At 31.3% G+C, this 21,761-nt stretch overlaps 1 protein-coding gene across 9 annotated transcripts in view; it reads left to right on the plus strand.

The window, feature by feature from the left end:
• Positions 1–510: 510 nt before the first annotated feature.
• Positions 511–21,761, plus strand: part of LOC119616560 (insulin-like receptor) — a 44,852-nt gene continuing 23,601 nt past the window's right edge. The window contains exons 1-2 of one of the 9 annotated variants that reach the window (XM_037972982.1): positions 511–1,344; positions 9,910–10,470. The gene's annotated coding sequence lies outside the window, so the exon portion shown is untranslated. Of the gene's footprint in view, positions 1,345–6,228; positions 6,515–7,004; positions 7,023–9,909; positions 10,471–21,761 lie in introns of those variants that run through there. The other 8 variants (XM_037949297.1, XM_037949298.1, XM_037949300.1 and 5 more) reach the window with 8 other exon arrangements.

Here is a 21,761-nt window from a genome sequence, read left to right on the forward strand (position 1 = left end):
CAATTTTTTTTTCCTTTTTTTCCTGACCACTTGTAACGATTCCCTTTTTCATCACCCATATATCATAACATTTCCCCAGTATTTATCACATGTTTTCACAACAGTTTGGCAGCACTATTTTTGTTTTGCCAAAAGAAGCAAAACAAAAAACAGAATGAAAGAAGAATCGAATACGATATTAAATTAAAGTAACTCACTCACTCACTCTCTCACTCGCTCTGTCCTATCTACTTTTAGTATACGTTCTGTAGCGCGTTAGTAAACACATGTTGACTATTTCTACGTTGTGTCGCCGGATACAATTGAAATAAAAAAATTTGTATAAATAAATATAATAAAATACAAAAAAAAGAAATATCTCTGTGTATATATATTTTTGTATAATAAATTTTGTTTATTAGTACAATAACAACGACAACCTTTTCTTAAAAAAAAAAACGTTGGCAAAGTGCATTTAAGAGTTTATTAAAAAGAAATGAAAATAATATTAAATTTTAATCATTAACAAAAACAAAATTAAAAAGAAAGTAATATAAAAACAAATTGAGTGAACATTTTTGTAACAACAAAATAAAAAATAATAAAATATAATAAAAATACTAATAAAAACAAAAAATAAGAAAAAAAAAAAAAGAGCATCGCATACGAAACGGAAAGTGAATGATTTTTATTTACGACTGTCGTGTGATAGTTGAACGTACGGACGGACGGACACACGGTGTTGTCGTTTAAGCGGGTGTGTAAGCGTGTGTGTGCGTGCGTAAGTTGTGTGTTTTTTCTTAAAGAAAAACAACGTCACTGTTAACGTCGTCGTCGCTGCTAATGTGAAGTGCGTAATAAAAACAAAACAAGCAGAAAATTTAAAAAGACCGAAAAGAAATGCATGCCAAGATGTGTGTACCCGACAAATACAGCGAAGTCTAAATATGCGAACGTAAGTGAGTGAGTGAATGTGCTCTCGTTAAAAGCAGAAAATAATAAAAATTAAACGAAATGAGAGAGAAAAACGGTAAAATTTGGGTGTTTACGAAGAAGAATACCAAACATTTAGAAGAGCAGCAAATACTTTTTTTCTGTGTTTTTCTGTTTTCTGTTTTTTTTAGAAGGCCAGTCTACTAACTAGAGTAGAGTTTAGTAGTGAGTTATTTTTGCGTTCATATGCAATTCTAACTACAAATTGTTATTTTGTATTAACCGGAAATAAATAATAAATAGCTATTTGTTTGTAATAATAATAATAAAATAAATACCCTTAACAATAACAACAAAAAAAAACAAAAATTATTAAAAAAAATAAATGCAAATTTGATTATTTTCAAATAAACTTGGTGGGTTTAGAAAAATGTGAGAAATTCCCCAACAATAAAAAAAAATGTGAATAAAGTGAAAATCTAAAAAAAAATAAGAAAAAAAGTGATTTAATCAATTGAGTTATTTTTAAATATATGGTTTTATTATTAAATTTTGTTTTTATTTTTGTTATTTTTTTCTACTTTAATTCCTCAATGCTCTTCTCATTTTATGACCAGACACCTAAACGAAGTGATAGTTTTTCTATAGTCACCTACAAAAACAACAAAAAATGTTGAACCCAAAAAAAGAATTGTATTTGTTATTTTTCTACGCATTCAAATAATATATTAAATTAAAACAAAAGGCGAAGAAATTATAAAAAAATAAATAAAAATAGCAAAATAAATGTATACAAATATGTATGTGTGTATATCAAGTGATTAATTAGTTAATTAAACGTCATATTAGTTTAATAATAAGAATAACGACAATAATAGAGTGAATGAACAGTGATACATTAAATATAAAAACAAAAAAAAAATACCTACAAGTTGTAATAATGAATTATCATGATGAAATTCATTTAATTAAAAGAATAACAATTAAACTAAAACTAATAATAGTTAGTTACTACTACAACATCTTATGTACTTTATAATGATAATAGCAACATTTTAAATTACATTGTTACATTTGGTTTTTGTTTAAATTAATAGAAATATATCTCTTTTTTTCATTTTGTAGTGTATTTCAAAGATATTTTGCTAAAAATTCCTTAAAGCAACAACAGCAATAACAACAACAAATTTAAAGAAAAAAAAAATAAATATGTAACTAAGAAATAAAACTACAAAATACTACGCAGCAAATTATGCCATATTATTAGTGTTGTTGTTCTTGTTGCTGTTTTTGTTGTACATGTGTATAGAGAATCACAACGTCTCTTTCCCTCACACTCATGCTCCTCTCTCTCTAGCCCATCAACATCATCACTGTCTGTCATTTAGTTTGTCAGAGATGCCACATGATTTTCGCGTACAAAAAAATCATAAATTTTTATTAAAAATTCTGCAAAATTGAAGTTGGAATACACATTGTGGAAATGATAACAAGTTTCAAAAGTTCGTAAACCATTCGTTGTCAAAAATAAAACAAAAAAAAGTTGTCTAAGCAGTGCTGGACCCGAATTAATGCTCTGCGATGTTAGCTTCTTAGATTTGACTGCAGACTAGACTATAAACTAGACTATAGAGTAGACTATAGAGCAGACTATAGAAATGACTGTAGTTCGTAGGATATACATCAAATCCGAAGAAATACACCTAGGCTTCTAACGGGCTTTTTGTGCGCTCCTCAGATGGAAATCAAATCCACGATCCCCAGACTAGAACACTAACCTACATAAAAGTACTGAAAATTCCATGCCTGACCTTTACCAGTGCCTCATAAGAGAATTCAGACCACGATCTCCAGACTAGAACACTAACCTACCGGAGGCTATATACATAAAAATACTGAATTTTCCATGCCTGACCTATACCTGGAGAATTTTCAATTCCTACTAAAAGTCGTATATTTTTGGTAAATTCAAAGTGGAACATTGCTATAATAATTGTATGATTTTGAAGTTTTTAATACTACGAAATCAGATAAAATGAAGAAAACACATTTTAAAAACTGGAGATACTTGAATTTTTTAATTTTTCGGTCATTGGACTTTATTATCTTGACCAAAATATCATATCTACAACCGTAAAGTATGACAACATTTTGGAAAAACGAATCATGCAAAGTGTATAGAAAATATTGTTAAAGTCTGCATAAAATGGCTAGTGCTCTGAAGCTGACGTTGAAATTCTATTGGAAAAAGTATTAATACTACTTGCAACAACTCGTAAAGTTAGATCCCTTAAAAAGATCTTTATAAATAAGCTACTACTTTACTATCACCAGGAAAGTAAAAAATTTAAAAGAAATGTTTATGTTGCGAGAGGCATTTAATGAGCATAGACTTAGTTCTTTACACAAAGAGAATGTACGAATGGATCAAATGCTTATTCAAAAACAAAAATGTGAAAAAATATTAAAATTTTTAGTATTTTATGTGGCTGCCATGATGTAGTTATCACTTCCTTCAAAGTTCTCAAGACTTTGTTAATGATTGTGTTTGTATCTTACGAAAGGCTTGGACGATATTATCCTTAAGAGAGATCTGGAATATTTGTATATCATCGATTTTTGCCAGCATCCCACATGCAAATGTCAAAAGTGTCCAAATCCCAGCTGTCTTTCAGTAATTTAATGTCAAAAAGATTGGTTGTTTGAGGAGCTATGGGACATATTGATGAAAATTTTCTAATTCCAGCCCATAAAAGGCCCCTAATCATGGCTTTGTAGTGCTCATCGTTGAATGTAAAGCCTAAACTGAGAAGCCGTAAAGCTACTCATATTAGCGCTCGCAGATATGATACAGAATTATTATTTCGAATAAAAAAAGTTTGCATCAAAATAACCCATGACTTAAAAGGATAATTTTATTTCAATCACCATTTACACTTTTAAAATTTGTGGTTCCAGAAAATTAAAAAAACACCTAAATAACAGTAGTAATTGCTTGCTAACGAACAGGATTGATGTGTTTGAGATACCCTAACCACAAAACAAATTGGGAACCTGTGAAATGATACGAAGACTCAGAAATTGTACCGAGGAATTTCAAAAAGCTTGAGAACACACTTGAGTTTATCTCTTGTGAAGAATAAGGTTGGCAAGTTGTATCATACAGAATGATCTAAAGAATATATTTAGATGCAAAAATGCCACGATTGACTAATGATGCACCATGGAAAGGAATTACATAAGAAATTTACCACACAATCGTTTGCATTGAACACATCTTATTGGAAAACAAACGATAGAATTGTGTACAAGTTTTTTTTGGAAGCAATTAGGCTGCTACATTTTGATAATCCAGAGTCTATATTATAAATTTCAAGAGAAAATAATAACCGATAAGTTCTTTTCCGCATTGATGATTGCTTTATATCGAAGACCCAATTTAAGTGTTATTGAACTATTAGGTTAGTCAACCAATCTTAAAGCATGACCCAATACTCGACACTAAAATATTAACTACATATCCTTTATATCATTAAACTATACCAGCAATCTGGTAACTTTGCGCTTATTTTGTATCAACACAACATAAAAATAAGAAGAGAGCGGCTTTTACATGTCGTGTCTCTGGTGTTCTCTCATAAACTCCTCTATTTAGCGCTAGTGTAAACACAAATGGGAAAAATTGTTCAAAACAAGTAAAATTCCAAAACACTATTGAAATGAAATTGAAAAAAGAAAAAGAAATAAATGAAAACAACAACATGAAAAAATAGAGTGTTGTTTTGTTACTCCCCGTTTGTATCACAACTCGTGTCGTGTGTTTGTATGTTGTTGGTGATTGTTTTTCTTCAGTGCTCGCTGTGTGTTTGTGTATGTTTTTAACATCACCATACATAGATTGTTTTGTTTTATTCTTTTTTTTTTCTTCATCTTCTTGTATTTTTATTTCTTTTTCGATATGTATGTTTGTCGGTGGGTATTTGGTTCTCGGTCGTTTAATATCAGGCTTGACAGTTTACAAATATTTTTCGTTATTTTGGGAATTTTCTGTTGTTATATGAAAATTTATATTCGTTTTTATTTTGTTTCCTTCTTATTTATAAGACAACTGGCAAGTCTAGTTGTCTCGGTGTCGTGAGTTCTTAGTTTTTTTTCTTAGCTTTTTTGGGGTTAGAGTACCAAAGAGGGATGCCACGCTCTTAATACTGTTTTATAAAATCCTAGGAGTTTATCAGCTATTCATAGAAATTGTCATATTTACATAAATACATATGGGAGTACTATATATTTAAATACGCCATCTTATTGTACCTTACTTCCCCAGTATCGAAATGATTGAAGCCTACACTACTTTAAATGGTCCTCCCAAATATGCCTCGTAAGAACTGCAATTGTATAATGTTCGAATTTAACAGTTTCATTTGGATGTTTAAATTAAAATAGGATAAAGTTCCGTAACTAAATAAAAAGTAATAAGAATAAAAGGAAAAGCTTTTCTGGAGAGGAATCAACACCTGCTAACTTGTTTTTGCAGGAACAATATGTTTGGAGTTGTTTGTTGAAAATTCGGAGTCCCGAAAAGTGATAGTTTTAATGTTTGCAATATTAAAAACCATTGTCTTGAATTTCGATACATGAACAATAATCTTGGAGTTCCATTGCCAGTTGGTGGCTTACTATTTACAAAAGAAATTTCGGTATTCTGCGCTAGTTGATTGTTTACGAAAAAAAATTGTTTTGAATTTCCCTATTTTAACACCGGGAATGTCTACTTTAAAAAGTCAGCAGGCTAATCCAAAGCTGTTGTGAATTGTGTTGGCTGATTATTTACGAAATGCCTCGAAGTTTGACACCAAACATCGGTCGAGTGAACTTTCATAGAATACTTCATTGTTAATACAGTAAAATTTTTAGAAACAGTATTTCACGGTGGTACTTTTTCAACAACAGGGTGAGCTATGTAGAGATGACACACCACCTCCCGCTTGTGATCTCTAAGGAATACTCAAGTGGCAATTTTTGAATGAATAAGCACTTTGTTCAAGTACTTGAGCTATCTAATCTTTGATTATATAGCTGCCCTATTGTGTAAGCTTCGAAATGCTTCTGTTTACAACCACACAGATGGAATAGCATCTGCTGATTCGGCAAGTGCACCGTAATCGATAGACCGAATTAAGAATTCATCAAATAAGCCAAAGACAAGTTCTTAATCAAAGAGAATACTTTGGAAGTCTGGTACATATATTTATACCCGGATAAAAAGAGAATTTTATTGATAACACTTGTGTAGGATACCATACATCCATCACCATTCAACCCAGCATACAACTCTTTGATTCGACACATTTAATTGAAGATGTATGTGGCACCTCTTAGGAAATTTTAAAGAAATATTGACCATGCATTAGTCTTTAAACCAACATTCTCTTAACGGGATTTGGGTTCAAACACAACCATCACATGCATACCGAATAACGGGAACTAGGAAAAGTCGAAAACGAACACCGATTTGATTCTTTGGTCTGACCGCGAGTTTATAAAGGCAGACTTGAGGACCCCGGGATTGCAACAACAACACGATAAGGGAAGATTTATCAAGGTAACGTGGAACAGGTGGAAAGGTGGAAAACTTTAAATTTTCACCTCCTTTAAATGTAATATATCAATCCGCCTTATTCCTACCGCCAAGTAATAGATATTTTGGGTAATACAACTCTATTTAATTGGGCATTACATGGCAAATTTATTAATTGGCAAGACTATTTATTTTTTGTATTATTTATTTTGTGCTTCGGCATGTAAATATGTATGAGTCTCTGTTTTTGTTTTTGCTTGAGTAGTGTGTGGTGGAGAACAATAAATACGGCGACGACGACAACAACGACGACGACGATGATGAAAACAAAAACAACAAATAATAATAAAAATAGCGACAAAATAACATAGGCGTAAATACACAAATAGATAAGCGACGGACAAGTCTAATAGGCTGATGCGGAAGCCCACAGAGAGACGGGTGTTGTTTTTAATACGTTCCTAAATAAAACAAAAATAAAATAAAAACAAATCGTAATAAATAAACTAATAGAAAAAAATTATAAATAAATGTAAAGAGTAAAAGGGCTAAATTTGTTTTGAATTTTACAGCTTTTTCAAGTGATCCCTTTTTTAATTTGTGTTAAATCAGCAAAGGCAGTTGACAAAATAACTACAGATTAATAAGAAAATGAATTTTCAAATCAGATGATTCGACTGATGCTTAAAGCTTAAAAAAATAATAAGTATTTCACATAAAATTCACACATATTAAGAGTTGTCCCAATAGACAAGCACCACGACCACCTTACAATTATCATAAAATGAAATAAATATTTAAAAAATACTACTGCAACAACAACTACAAGAAAAATAAAAGTAAACTTACGATAAACAGAAATACTAGTCGACTGTGTTATGGACAGAAAGAAAGGCAAAGCCAGACGAGTAGATAGACAGATAGTATGGACGGACAGACAGACAGTCAAACAGACAATAATAAAAAAATGCATACATGAAAACGTGTTGTGTTCAAGTGAGACGTATAAAAATTGCATGACGAACATACAACACACATACAAAACAACCTAAATAATAAATTTATTAAAAATAACAACAACACCAATAACAATAACAATAAATATGTACCATTAAAAATATTTAGTAAATTGAGCTCAGCCGCTACTCTACTCTCTATACTCTAGTTAGTAATAAATTGAATTGTGCAAAGAATAGAATAAGAAATAAATACAACAATACAATAAAAATAATAATAATAATAATCATAATAACAATAATAAAATATAAATAACAATAACAAAGTATACTACGAGGGCAGTTTGAGAAAATTATAAAAAGAATACTTATTTACAATATTTTGTTGCAAGATTGCCAATGACGAATGTTGGTCTCTACCATGATTAACTCAAATATGAGGCTTAAGACGACAAAAAAGCATGAACTCTAAATGCAACCATGTTAATCAACACCATAAAGCTTCAACACCCTTCTCTTGCGGAATCATTGAACAGCGACAGATAATGTAACCCATTCTTTTCATTAGGATTTTATTACAATAAACAAGAATGCTTTGGGAATAGCTGAGGTTTAATGCCTTATGTTCGATATAAACAATATTAGATATAACAACCGCTATAATACCTATAGCTGTTGATGAAAAGCGATGAATAACAAAACAAAGTTTCTGGTTCAAAAGTTGTTGGACACTTGATGCATCCTATTTTACCAAATAACCTCGAAGAGTATCCGATAAATTAATATCCAGATGTTGATTCCTTGTAAAAGCCATCATGATATTATTTGTGAACTCTATGGAATATTTTCCGGCTTGAAACCGCTGAATGTAAAGAAACTGCTCATACCAAAAGCTTCTGTAACTACCATTTTAAAACTTTGATTCTACTTTATTTAAAGCAGTAAAACATAACTGCTAACTTCCCTGTACAGGAGCTATATTCTAGGAGTTATTGGAGAAAATAAAATATAATCCAAAAAGTTGCTACCATTTGCGAATCTAACGGGGTTTTAGCAATTTCTAACATATTCACTGGCGAGGAGTTAAAAACTCTGCATAACCTCTTAAATGCCTTAGCGGAAAAACTCAAATTGTGAAAAACGCAAATTGCCTTGTAGACGATGTCCTGAAGTTGTTAATAACGGCGACATTGCAGTAATTTTGCAAATTAAAAAAGAAAGTATAAATTATGTCTGTAACTCTTAAATGCAGATTGCAGAAGGATATTCTGTAGAACATTTTGTTATATCACTGAGATTTTATTGCAGAAGTTTGTTGAGCTTTGACCTTTTTCCATTGATGTAATAATACCGAAAATATGCCATTCTATCAGGGAATTATGAAAGTCCACTGACTACGAAGCCAATTTGGTGATAACCTAAATCTTACTCGTGTTTAATAATAAAGTCGAGGACTTCGCTGTGAATTTGCTATTGTCCTTTACATGGAAGCAGTAAGCGAGCATATGGATGCTTTCGCTTTAACGTTAAATTAACTGATCAGTGACAAATAAGAACATTCAAAGGTTGGATAGTTTTGTAAAAAACTTTGTGTGCTAAAAATCTGAATAAAAATGGGCTATAGTATATGAAAATTAAATCCTTAATATCCTTTCTAATCTGAATCCTTATTGCAGTAGTCGATATTGATCGAAATTGAGATTTCGAAGAATTTGCAACCTGATTAAAGAGAGAAAGACATTGTGAGATCTGATGATCTAAGTAACAAGTTACCACATTTCTTTTAATCACTCTAATTAATTAAACACTTCAAAGAATGGATCCAGTAGGCCTGGAAAATTCATTACTATCCTACTTTTATACATTGAAAAATACTGCTTATATTACAAACTTTCATAAGTAGTCTATATGTTAGTTGATAGATTTATCTATAGAAGATTAATTCTTAGAATAGTCTATGTCATAGTATATTTAGTTAAATAAGTAGTCAACAGACTGGTCCCTAGGCTTGCCAATAGACTATTATATAAACTAGTCCATATAATAGTCAATCGACTAGTCCATAAATGAACTCGTCAATAGATTATTGCATATAATACTGATCTATGACTAAGTCAGTAGACACGTTTTTAGTCTACTATAACTAGCGCATACAATTTTTGTGAGATACAATGAATTTTTTCTTTAAGGCAATCAAGCATTTTAAGTTTTATTTATATTGCTTTAAAAAAATTAAGAAAATGTATATTTGTGTAAAATTTTCAAACTAACCTCGTACATACCCATATGTATACTTGAAATGATGCAAAAATTTATGAAAACAAAAAATCTTGAAGCATCTACAAAATAAAAAAAATTATTTATTTTTATTTATTTATGTTTGTATTGTAAATGTGTGTCTATATGCGAATGTATTTAAATTGGTTATAAATAATTAATTATTAAAACAAAAATATACAACAGCAGCAACAACAACAACATAAACATAAAAAGCAGAAGGGAAAAATACAAAAACAACAAGAAGAAAAATAAGAATAATAAAAACCAAAACAAGTGTAGGTAAAAAAAGTAAAATCTACAGTTAAGAAATTCATGAAATCAATAATAAATGAATGGATATAGAATAAAAAAAATAATAAAATAATAAATAACACAAATAAACAACATTAAACTGTAAAGAAATACACAAATTGAATCACATAATTTATATGTGAAAAAAAGAGGAGCGTGTGTGATGTGATGTTTGTGTCTGTGGCAAAAAAAAACAAACCAAAACAAAAAAAAGTAAAGAAAATATTTTAATGAAGTTCAATTATTTTAAAGTGTAATAAATGTGAGAAGTGTGAAGTTAACAACATCATAAAATCAAAAACCACAATACAACAACAAAGAACCAACAGATACAACAACACCACACAGCAAAAGTGAACAACAAAAGATATACAGACATCATCACATTCTTAAAAGTTGAGTTAAGGACCAAACAGAAACCAAATATTTCGTCATCATTCAAGAAAAACAAAGGTACGTAAGTAAATTTAACTACCCAAACAAAATTTATATTTATGCGATATCTGTTTGCTTTGCCATTCACTACTCAGTTCGACAGTTAGTCTGTCAATCAGTCAATTTTATGTTTTACTACTCTTTTTTTGGTTTTTCTTCTCCTGTATAAGTAACTCTTAAATGTCTTAATACGAATACAATAACAGACAGACAGAGAGACGGATGGATGGGCAGCCAACCCAACCTTAGTTTATTACGTTTTAAGTTGGAAGTAGGAAAAAAAGAATTTTATAACGTAGTTTTACAATGGCCCCTTTTTTACTTCCTTTATGTTGACCCATAAATCTTGACGTATTAAGAAATTAGTGTTAATGTCCAGATAAATGGTTCATAAAGTCATTAATTTACGCCTGCCCATAGTATTCGTTTATTGCTTTTAGTGCTCCTTTAGGGTTTTAAAATTATTTTTATGTTTTAGTTTTATATTTCACTCTCATTGGAAGCTGTCAATGAATTTATTTTTTTGTTGGTTTTTGTGAAAAAAAAAAAACAAAAGTCGGGGAAATACCCCACACTTTTCAATATGTATGTATTTTGATTTATGAAACATTGCTATGAACTCTATTCTTGTTCTCATATCTGGTGGAAGGCGCGAAGTCTAGATGTTAAAGATCAATAGCATATGCCTACACGAGTATATTAAACTACAGTCCTCAGTTTTGACTATATTACCCAAACGGAGGTGCCTCCAACTAACCAACCTAAAGTTTATAGTTTTGTTGTTTTTCGGTACGGAAATCGTGGGACCGATTCCCACCAGAGACTCTGATGAAACAGATTTCATTACAGGAATAAGTTGTGTATGGGTAATATACTGAATGGGTAATATATATTAAATACAAGGTATTTTGAAAGCTTTTTCCTTCGAATCGAAATACGGAGTAAATCCCCAGGATTTATAAAGACTACTCTAAAATAAAATGCGGTATTAATTCTGATGTCTTATGCGAAGAAGCTGTGTTCAGAACATTGTTTCAATTCCGTTGGGATTTAAGTAAAGTACTGCCTTTAGATTCTTTCTAGACACATGTAGAGGGCACAAGTTAAGGTGGGTTTCATTCTATGAAAAACACACTAGACAAACTTATAACCCGAAATATGCAAGATATATCGAGCTTACTGGTAGTAATAAATGGACACTCAGTGCTAGGTAGACAGTATATCGTCTTGGGCTTCGCTGCAACGAATTTTATAGAAGTTGCAATGACAGATATAAAGAGGAGACGATTTTCCAACTTTTCTGCGAATGTCCTGCTCTAGCTGCCAAGATTACTGGGCAAATAGATTCCATCCAACCTTGGTCACCTATCACTGCTACATGCTGGATCTAATGCCAAATTTATATACACTACCATACATCTGACGAGTGTGGTTCTTATGACTACTTCACACTTTACGTCACGTTCACCAACCAACAACCATTGTCTGGAGCTGCAAATGGATTATAGAACTTATACATGTCTGTAATAGTCGACCATTATTATGTTTAAGTGGACTGTCTTGCATCCAATGCAATGCTCTTAATTCCAACGTTGAAATTTCATCCAGTACCAACCCATACGTTGTATAAATACGAATTTTATTCCTTAATGCATAATAAATGATCTTTGGATGACATTGAGACGTGAGTAATAAAATAGTGACATATCAAATGAAACTCCTGATTTCCACCATGAGTTCAAGTATGGTTTGTTATAGAAGTCAATTCTTTCACATTTTGAATCGCCGGTCTATGTTATTTAATCATGGAATAATAAATGCTTCAAGAACATTTGTAAAGTTCAGAAGGACTTATAGTTTAACCTTCTTAGACTTTTTCTTAAGAGCAAACAATATTGGAAGAACTCGAAATTCCGATTACCGGACAATTAGTGTGCTCGAGTCGTGAAAAATGACTCAACACACAATCAGTTTATAGACCTTTAATCCACGATTTTTTACAAAGTTTCTAAAATATGTCTGTTCTCTTACTCTCCTTATGTTCCTCGATTCCTACGCCAGAGATAGATTATAATTTATCAATTAAGAATAATATCTTTCTTGGACTTTAGGAATGTAATTTTGCTTGTGTAAAGTTATCTGGGACACATAATGGTCGGGAGGGTTTTGAATAATACAACAAAAGATTTTTAATTGCTTATTGAGTTTCATAAACCCGTGGATACATTAAACTTCTTTCAATACCGGAGAGGTATTTGAGAATTTTGAATTAAATTTCTAGATTTTTTAAATAACTCAAAAAATCTGTTTTTATTTTAATGACTCTGTACCTCTATACCAATTCCATAAAAACGGATACACAAAAACAAATAATAAAATGAAATAATTTTAATAATATCCGCGTACGAGTTGACTGTGATGTGATGATGACTGTTTTTTGTTTTGATTAAACGTTTTTAATTGTTGTTTGTCATTTTGAGAGTGAAGTTAAAGAAAATATAAAAAGAAAAAAAAATCGTAAATAAAAACCGGAAACCGGTTAAAAATACCAATGTTAAATAATTTGAAACACTTGTTGTTAATGTAAATTACTTCTATCGATAATTTGTTTCGATGATGTAAGATTTTTAATATCGATAAACAAATATACAATAGGAAACTTTAAATTTGCCATCACTACTACAATGTGGTGGTCATAAACATGAACCAATAAAATTGTTTGTAATATTTTAATATTTCTTTTAATGTGGGCGTTATACAGTGCAATAAAAATGAATTATTATGAATTTATATGATTTGTAGGCGTGTCCTAATTAAAAAACAACAAAATAAATCGGATTAAGTAAGTAAGCAGTTCTTATGACAACTAAAACAACAAGTTCATCATAATAGTTATTACTGAAAATATAATAATAATAAAAAATAAAACATTCATCCATACAGACATACAATGTGTGTAAATTTGAATGTTTGTACATCGTGACTCAAATAGGATCTAATTTTTCGTCGTTTAGCCCTCTTTTTCGAATATGTATATTTGTTTTTGTTGTTATTTTTACAAGTTATACATATTATACTTATTTCATATCTAAAAAATGCGTCATTGATTACGCACGCACGCAAACAGCAATACAAAAAAATAATAATAAAAATAAGAAAAACAAAAACAAAAAAATCGACAAAAATAATAATATTCGACATTTGTTTTGTTGTTTTTTTCGCAAATCCAACGAGCGAAACGAATAAGTAGTGAGCGAATGAATAAACGAACGATGGATGGAACTAAGAGAATAAACGTACGAAAACATTAATAGTAAAGGAAGTGCTGCCAGATTAATTTTACATTAAAGTCGGGGTATTAGTTTTGAGATGACCTTTAGTCGGATGTATAAACTTATTATGTAAATAATGCCTATTTTCGTATACAACCTTTAAAACTAGATTTTTTATTTATAGATTAGGGTTTATTGTCCGGCAACTCTCAATGTCCTAAATTCTAACGAAATAAGGTTCGAATACCTTAAATCATCTGTTCCAATGCATATTATATCGTGTTAAAATAGGAATTCCATACATATTTATACAAAATGTGGGAATATGTAATTTTATCTGTTTGGCAACTTTGATATTCTGCATTTCTATTCGCGCTTGGTCACTAAAATAACCACTTACAAAACCGTACATAGCTACGATCGTAATTCACAATAAACACAGTCGTAAACCATTGAAAGGTTAGGTTAGGTGCCGAAACTGGAGTTGCGTTCTGTTGTCGGGATATGCTTTGTTTACTCATGCAGTTCCTAGGGGTTAAAGTGTTTCTCGTTTCTACAAATAGTGGGGGTGATATCAAGTGTTTTTCAAACACTGATCGATTTTTTCTACACGAGTATGGGCTATTAGTCAGTACATACATCCAAGTACCAAAATGGGTCGCTTAACACTTCTTTGTTAAGAAAGTATCATGCACTTTCTTAACACAAGTTTGTTAAGAAAGTACATGATACAAGCGTTACAGTGGCGTGTCATAATGTCAAAGTCAAAAGATTCCAAAAAGTCCATTTATCTAAAAAAGCTTAATTTAGCGAAGCCGGTATTCGAAATACCCCATAGTTTAAAACTCCTTCGGCTGCTGTGTCATTATGACACTTTTAAGAATTGACACTTTTTGGTGTGTCATAACGTCCATGGACATTATGACACGCCACCTAGCGTTGCTAGTGGACAAAACTCAGATCCCCGTATGGTACGTATCCACGAGAATGCGGCTGGTATGTCAGAAGTTATGTAAATTAATCCAAGAACATCGATTCGACATCTTTATATCTCGAGTCACTAATATCATCCGATCCATTCGAGTGATTGAACCAAAAAACATAAGAAAACTCTTGGAAAATTGTAAACACTGCATTTTGTTTTCGAGGTAAATGAATGAACAATCGATGCCATTCCCAGCATACGAAAAAGACAGTAATTTCCACTAATAGTTAACCACCTGGATGATCGTAATTCGTATGTTTTGGGTCATTCGTCACGAATTGTAATCGAGAATTGTAATCGAGAATGAAGACAGTCGTCACTTTAGTGTCCCCTTTGTAAGCGAGAGCTTAGGCAATCGTCTCTTTACTGTCTCTTTGTAGGGTGTAGAGTGACGATTGACTTCCTCGTAGGACAAGCCCATGTTAAAATGGTCGGTCACCTGGGTAGTCAGGTGGCTAGGGGCCACCACAAGTGGTAGGTTAATTGGTCAGTTCGGGACTGTCCCGTCGAACTGCTGGGTTATTTAAGGAATACGATATCAAATGTCTGCCACGGAACCGCTGACACGAGAGAATACCTTGGAATCCAATTTTCATGACTCGCGATTTTATGTTAGCCTGAAGTTCTACTAACACTGTTATAAACCCAAACAAAAAGCATTCACTGCCATTTCGATCTGCGAAAGATAATTCCACTTCTATTCGCAAATTTTTTGCAAGTTGGGTTCGATTTTCACAAAAACCCTTTCTGGGTTAGGGAGGGCTTTAGTAGGTTAGAACTAATCAAATTTCTAAATTTTAAACAAATTCCAAGCTAAACTCTTCTATCTCTGGCAGCCCTATTTTAAACGAGGTGTTTTATAGTGGTAAATAAGTCCAGTCATTTTTGTGATTTTATATTCTTTTTGCTCACTAACTTGGCGGCTCTGTTTTGGTTATACTTGTGCTGTGTGTGCACCACTTTACCGTCCTCCACCTCGTCTAAGTGAACCTAAAATGTGCTTCAATTCTTGTCGTTTACTCACTGTACACTATTGTTTGTTTTTCTTGTACAGTTTTTAGCATTCCTCTTCACATCGTCATTTGTTTTTTTCATTTTTTGGTATTTTCTTTTGATAACCATATTCGCATTTGGGACTCTCGTGAGCGTGCGTGTTTTTAAGTTGGTATGAGTTTTGATGCGAGAGAGAGTATGTGTGTCTTATGAGAGAATAAGTTTTTTTTTTTCTTTTTAAAAAGACAAGTTTAGAAACACGAAAATAAAAACAAAAACAAAAGGCATCGGCTGCGTCTACAGCGAAGTCGACGTTTATGTCTCCGCCAAAATTAACAAAAAGCAAAAATTCTTACACTTTTCAATATTTGAATTGTTGTTGTTATAGTATCAAGATTTTGTTTTGCTTCTTTTTAAATAGATATTTGTTGTTTGTTTGTTCATCTGTCTGTTAGTTTGACATTCCATTCATATGTCCGTCCATCTGGTTTGGTGGCTGGCTGTCTGTCTATCTATCTATCCGTGTGTATGTGTATAATGTGTGTCTGTTGTTAGTCCGCTTGCATTTAGTTGATGAATACTTTTGTATCTTGTAAGAATGATAAGCGTTGTTTAAAATGCGATAATCGTTGGCTTTTTTCTCACCTTAAGCAGTCGCATCAGCCGCAAAGGCAAAGCACATTTCTCTATTTGATTCACTATGAAATTTTGTCATTTATCATTCATTCATATATTTTGAACGCTACTCTCTCCATCTCGCTTTTACTCACTCTCTCTGTCCAATATTGAATGACACTCTATTCCACATTTAGGAATGTGCAATTGAATGTTTTTATTATTATTTTTCCACCCGTCTAAAAATATGTGTGTTCGTGTGTGCGTGTGTGTGGTTTTCCTTCATCCACAACAATAACAAAAACACATTTATCCATGTACATTCATCTACAAACTATCGTATCTGTATCTGTCTATTGTATCGCCGCATCGTATCGTATCTATAAACAGTTCATTCATAGACTCGTCTCGTTTGTAGCGAAGTGTACGTTTTGTAAAACATTATAGTGACTGTATAGTAAAGTGAAGTGAGGTTCGATATTCGTGTGTGTGTATTATTTACACTCATAACGTACGTATTCAATATGAATATTATTGCCGTAATTCATCAATCCATGTAAAATACTACATATATTAGTATTTATCTATCCATCTCTTTAGCCAAACATCCATCCATCTTTTTACAACCAAGTATTTTCAATCCATTGAGCAAAAACCTTTAACTATAAGTTACATTTTATGTTGTTTGTGTTTTGTTTTTGTAGTTTCCGCCCTTAATTTACTAGTATTTTTCAAGTTGTTTTTATATTTTTGTTTTTCTTGTTATGTTTTTTTTTAATATCATTTATTATTTTTTATTATTACTTATTTATTTTACATTTTAAGAATTCTCATAAGAGCAATAAACTAAACATTAGAGTTGCCATATGTTTTATTCCATTTTGAATCCAGTCTTTAATACATGAATAATACAAGGTATTTTTTAGTATCAAACATGTGTCTAGAAAAATAAGTGCGGGTGGCATAACTTTAATACAAATACCTAGAATTTTGGCTTTGCTAAAAAAATCGTATATAAGAACCCTTCAAACTTAATGAACCCTTTACTTCTTGCTTTATATCGTTACCCTGAAAACAGGAATGCCACCAAACAATTTCTCTTTGTAGTTTCAGAAATTTGCAATTATATTTCGGGAATTTTAAATCAAAAATTTTAATTTTAAGGCTATCGATAATTTTTGATATACAGTGTCTCTCATAAGTATTCGAATTTAGGTAAACTATACAAAGAAACTAAATTTAATAATATTTTTTGTGTGTGAAATAAATAATTAAATTTGTTATATTGTCTAGAGAGTCCTAAGGTATAATATCACACTCTTTAAAATTTGGAAAAATTACATTTACCTCAATTGATTTAACTTTTTTAAAAAAAAGTCCATAAAATGGCCTCACAAAAGTATACGAATTTTTCCTGTATTTCATATTTGATCATATTATACGAAACACAAATTTAGAATCGAATGGTTTTTATGCTTTAAATTGTTTTAAGGGGTTACAATCAACCGAAATGGTATATTTTTGGCCCATTTGGTAAACAATTTTTGGGGATTTGTACCCTCTTTTTATGTAATATCATTAAAATGGCGATTTTTGGCCATATTTGTAGTATTTTCTCTTTTTTCCAGAGATAGAACCAAAATTTGATATTGGGATTTAATAGACCCCTTGGAGTATCTAAAAATAGTATTTTTTGTTACAAGAATCTGTATTTAAACGATCCAAGATATATTATTGATATCATTATTCTGTCGCTAATTCAATATATTGGAACTTAAGTCCATTTTCATAATACTAGGGTCAAAAATTTTCGGGGAAAGTTTTCTTGTATATATTCTTTTAGATTTCAACTTTTATATATTTTAAGTTTTCAATGTATTGTGGAAGTGTACAACTCCAAAACATGCCTCGAAGAAACACCATTCAATATGGTAGAATCATTATTTTTATATACCAATGACCTCCAGGCTGCATGCCACTACATATATCATTATGGTCTAACTCAAAAATATCGATATCTGTTTAAATATTGATTACTATGATCAAAATAAACCCAAAGTTTTGGACTTACAGTGTTATTGTAATGGGCAACATAAGCGTGAAAATTACGAATAGTAAAAACTTAAATCTACTGTATAGGATGACGTTTTGCAAAGGCATGTTTTGGAATTGTATACCGATATAATGTATTGAAAATTTAAAATATATTAGTGCTAATATGTACATGAATGTATACTAGCTAACTTTGTCGGAAAATATCAACCCTAGTGGTACGAAAAGGGACTTAAGATCCATACAATTCAATTAGAAACAGAAGAACGATACCAAAAATACATCTTGGAACTTTTAAGTACAGATCCTTATAACAAAAATTATTATTTTTATATACCTCAAGGGGCCTATTAAATCCAAATATTAAAGTTTGGTTTTATTTCTGAAAAAAGGAAAAAAATTGCAAATATGGTCAACAATTGTCATTTTAATGATATTACATGAAAAGATGGTACAAATGCTCCAAAATTGTGGAACAAATGGGCCAAAATATATAATTTCGGTTGATAGTAACCCCTTAACACAATTTTAAGCAAAAAACCACTCGATTATAATTTTTGTGTTTCGTATAACATGGTCAAATATGAGATACAGGAAAAATTCGAATACTTTTGTGAGGCCATTTTATGGACTTTTTTTTAAAAAGTTAAATCAATTGAGGTAAAAGTAATTTTTCCAAATTTTAAAGAGTGTGATATTATACCTTAGGACTCTCTAGACAATATAACAAATTTAATTATTTATTTCACACACAAAAAATATTATTAAATTATGTTTCTTTTCAAAGTACAACCAAATTCGAATACTTATGTGAGACACTGTATGTATTTACATATGTAGTTAAAATATCTTCTCACAAGACAAAATCTAAAAGGAGCGCCAAATAACATCGTGAAGATGACTGAATTTCGTTCGCATAAGATCAATTGTTTAAAGAAATTATTAATAAGGTTTCCTCATTCTCCTAAAACTAAAGATTGTTCCAGTAGCAGTTGTATCTTTCAGGTCCTCTAATGTAATTCTAAGAAGTTGAAAAAACAAATAACTGTTAAGCATATAATTGGATCTGAAAAATAAAACGCGAATTTAGTTATTTTGGAGTTATAGTAGTCTTCAAGTAAATGAGCGATATGTGAACTAGTGCCGGTCTTTTACCCTAACACTTTTCCAACGAAATGTTAAGCTAGTTTATTATCAGAAAATATCAATAAATATAAAAAATTCTTGTTTTATTTCTTATTAAAATTGTCTGATTCAGCTAATGTTCAGAGAAATTTGTAATAATTTTTAATTAAAACATAATTTCCAAGAAATTTTTATATCTTCATAGATTACAAGCGAAACTTTTTTAAGTTAAAATACTATATTGTTTACTTAAATAATAACTTAAAAAGCACTGAGTTCGATCCATGAGACTTTGTTGTTGTAATAGCTATGTTTTCGTTGGATGTTCTTTCCTGGTGAAAAACTTAATACATCTATCGAATAGTTAACAAGATCCGTGTCTTCTTAGATCTAATTTTAGATCCAATCCATATTTATCTACTAGAATGATATGATCGAATATCCAATCTACACAATTCTTTTAATAATCCTGTAAATATAGATTTATTGAAAGATCCAATGACGAATACATCTGAACTCTGGAAGACTTCAAAGTCTGTACATTTCTTGCTCTATCAATATTACAGCATCTAATAATAGATAGACACATTTTGGTCCAATGGTAATTCAGGTCTGAGTTGGGGAACAACTCTCACGTCATTATTGTTTAAGGACGGTCAGGCTTATGTCTGTTGCCTGGGTTTCAATAGTTTCACGTCTGATGTTAGACTATAGCCTGGGAAGATCATACTTTTTACAAACATAAAGTGTCTTAAGCATTTACTTTAATCAACGTGGATGATTTTTCTTTGAACCACCATGGGATACTCTGGTGTTTTGGCTAACTGCATCAACCTTTAATCATAAAATAAAGAAAAACCTTTTGGTTCCATCGAATACAACATCTTACCTTAGCGCCATTAAAATTGGCTTTGTTGTTGATTCAGCAAGTTGGCCAGAATCCGCATTCGATCTCTTGCACTTCGGTTTACCGTATGGATGTTTCATCGCGTGTAATATTTTGGTGCACAAATTAGTTTCTTTTATAGCATCCGAGTAGCATTTCGGACATGCAAAATCGTCCTTTAAGGTCTCTTGACTTCTATTCGCGCGGTATCCAATTCCCCACAGCTCGCTTCATACAAATCAGTTGCATTCGGTACAGGTTCTCTGTGATGTTCTGCCCAGATAACATTGAAAGAAATCCTTTTATCCCACCGAACACTAAATATTACCTCAGCGCAATTGAAATTGACTGTGTTGTCGATTCGGCTAAGTGATGATTTCTTTTATAGCATTCAAATAGAAATTTCGGACATGCAAAATCGTGCTTCAAGGTCTCTCGACTTCTATTCGTATGGTATCCAATTTCCCTCGTTTCGGGTGAATCCAGATGCTCGTAATCATTTTGAAATTGATCTTGCAAGCTCTTGTAGTGTTCGAAAATAATCTTCATCGAGTAATTCCTGGTCTTAAAACTTGTTTTTGATCTTTGACTCCCGTTTTAAAATAAACATTTTAAACTTAGCGACACTTTTTTTAAAGTGTAAGGCAGGGTTTTGTCCTGAAAAACTAATCGAGAAAAATGATAAATTCGAACATTCATCCTAATATTCATTATTCTAAAATCCTTTATCTTTACTATGACCAATCGCTTTGGTGGTGGTTTAATAAATGCCCTTTTTAAAAACTCTTTGGCTTTAACCATCTTAGGAAAATTGGCGGTTCTAATGCCTCACTAACGTGACAGTCAACGTTTCAAAATAATGAAACGTTAACTCTGTTTTTTTATTTTTTAAATGAATTTCTGTGTCTCGTCTCGCACATGCGCTTTTTGTTGCAATTCAATTGTTTTTAGATTTTAAAGCAGATCTTTCGTTCGACACAAACAAAACAACTTTAGTTTTCATTTCTTGTACTCTATTGCTTCTTCTTCTTCCTGCTGTTGTTTTTGTCGCCGTCCACGTTTTATTGTTATTTTTGTTATTTATTTTTCTACTACATAGCTGTTTTTACGGTTGAATGTTTGTCTGCTCTGCTTTTTAGCTGACTGTTTTCATTCTTTCGTTCGTTCGTTCGTTCTTCCTTTCTTGCTGTTTGTGTAAGAGGGTTTGTTGTGAGTGAGCGAGTGTGCTCGAGTATGTGTGTATTATTTTGGCTATTACGCTTTGGCATATTTTCGGGGTCAACGTCATCTTGAGGGTTGTTTTCGTAATATTTTTTTTCGTTCTGTTTTTCAAATTTTATTTATATTTTTCTTCCATCACATCATGACTGATGTTGGCGAA

This window comes from Lucilia sericata, unplaced genomic scaffold (assembly GCF_015586225.1).
Source record: "Lucilia sericata isolate MDLA Ls3-8-SP2 unplaced genomic scaffold, ASM1558622v1 Contig000079F_arrow, whole genome shotgun sequence".
Lineage (NCBI taxonomy): Eukaryota > Metazoa > Arthropoda > Insecta > Diptera > Calliphoridae > Lucilia > Lucilia sericata.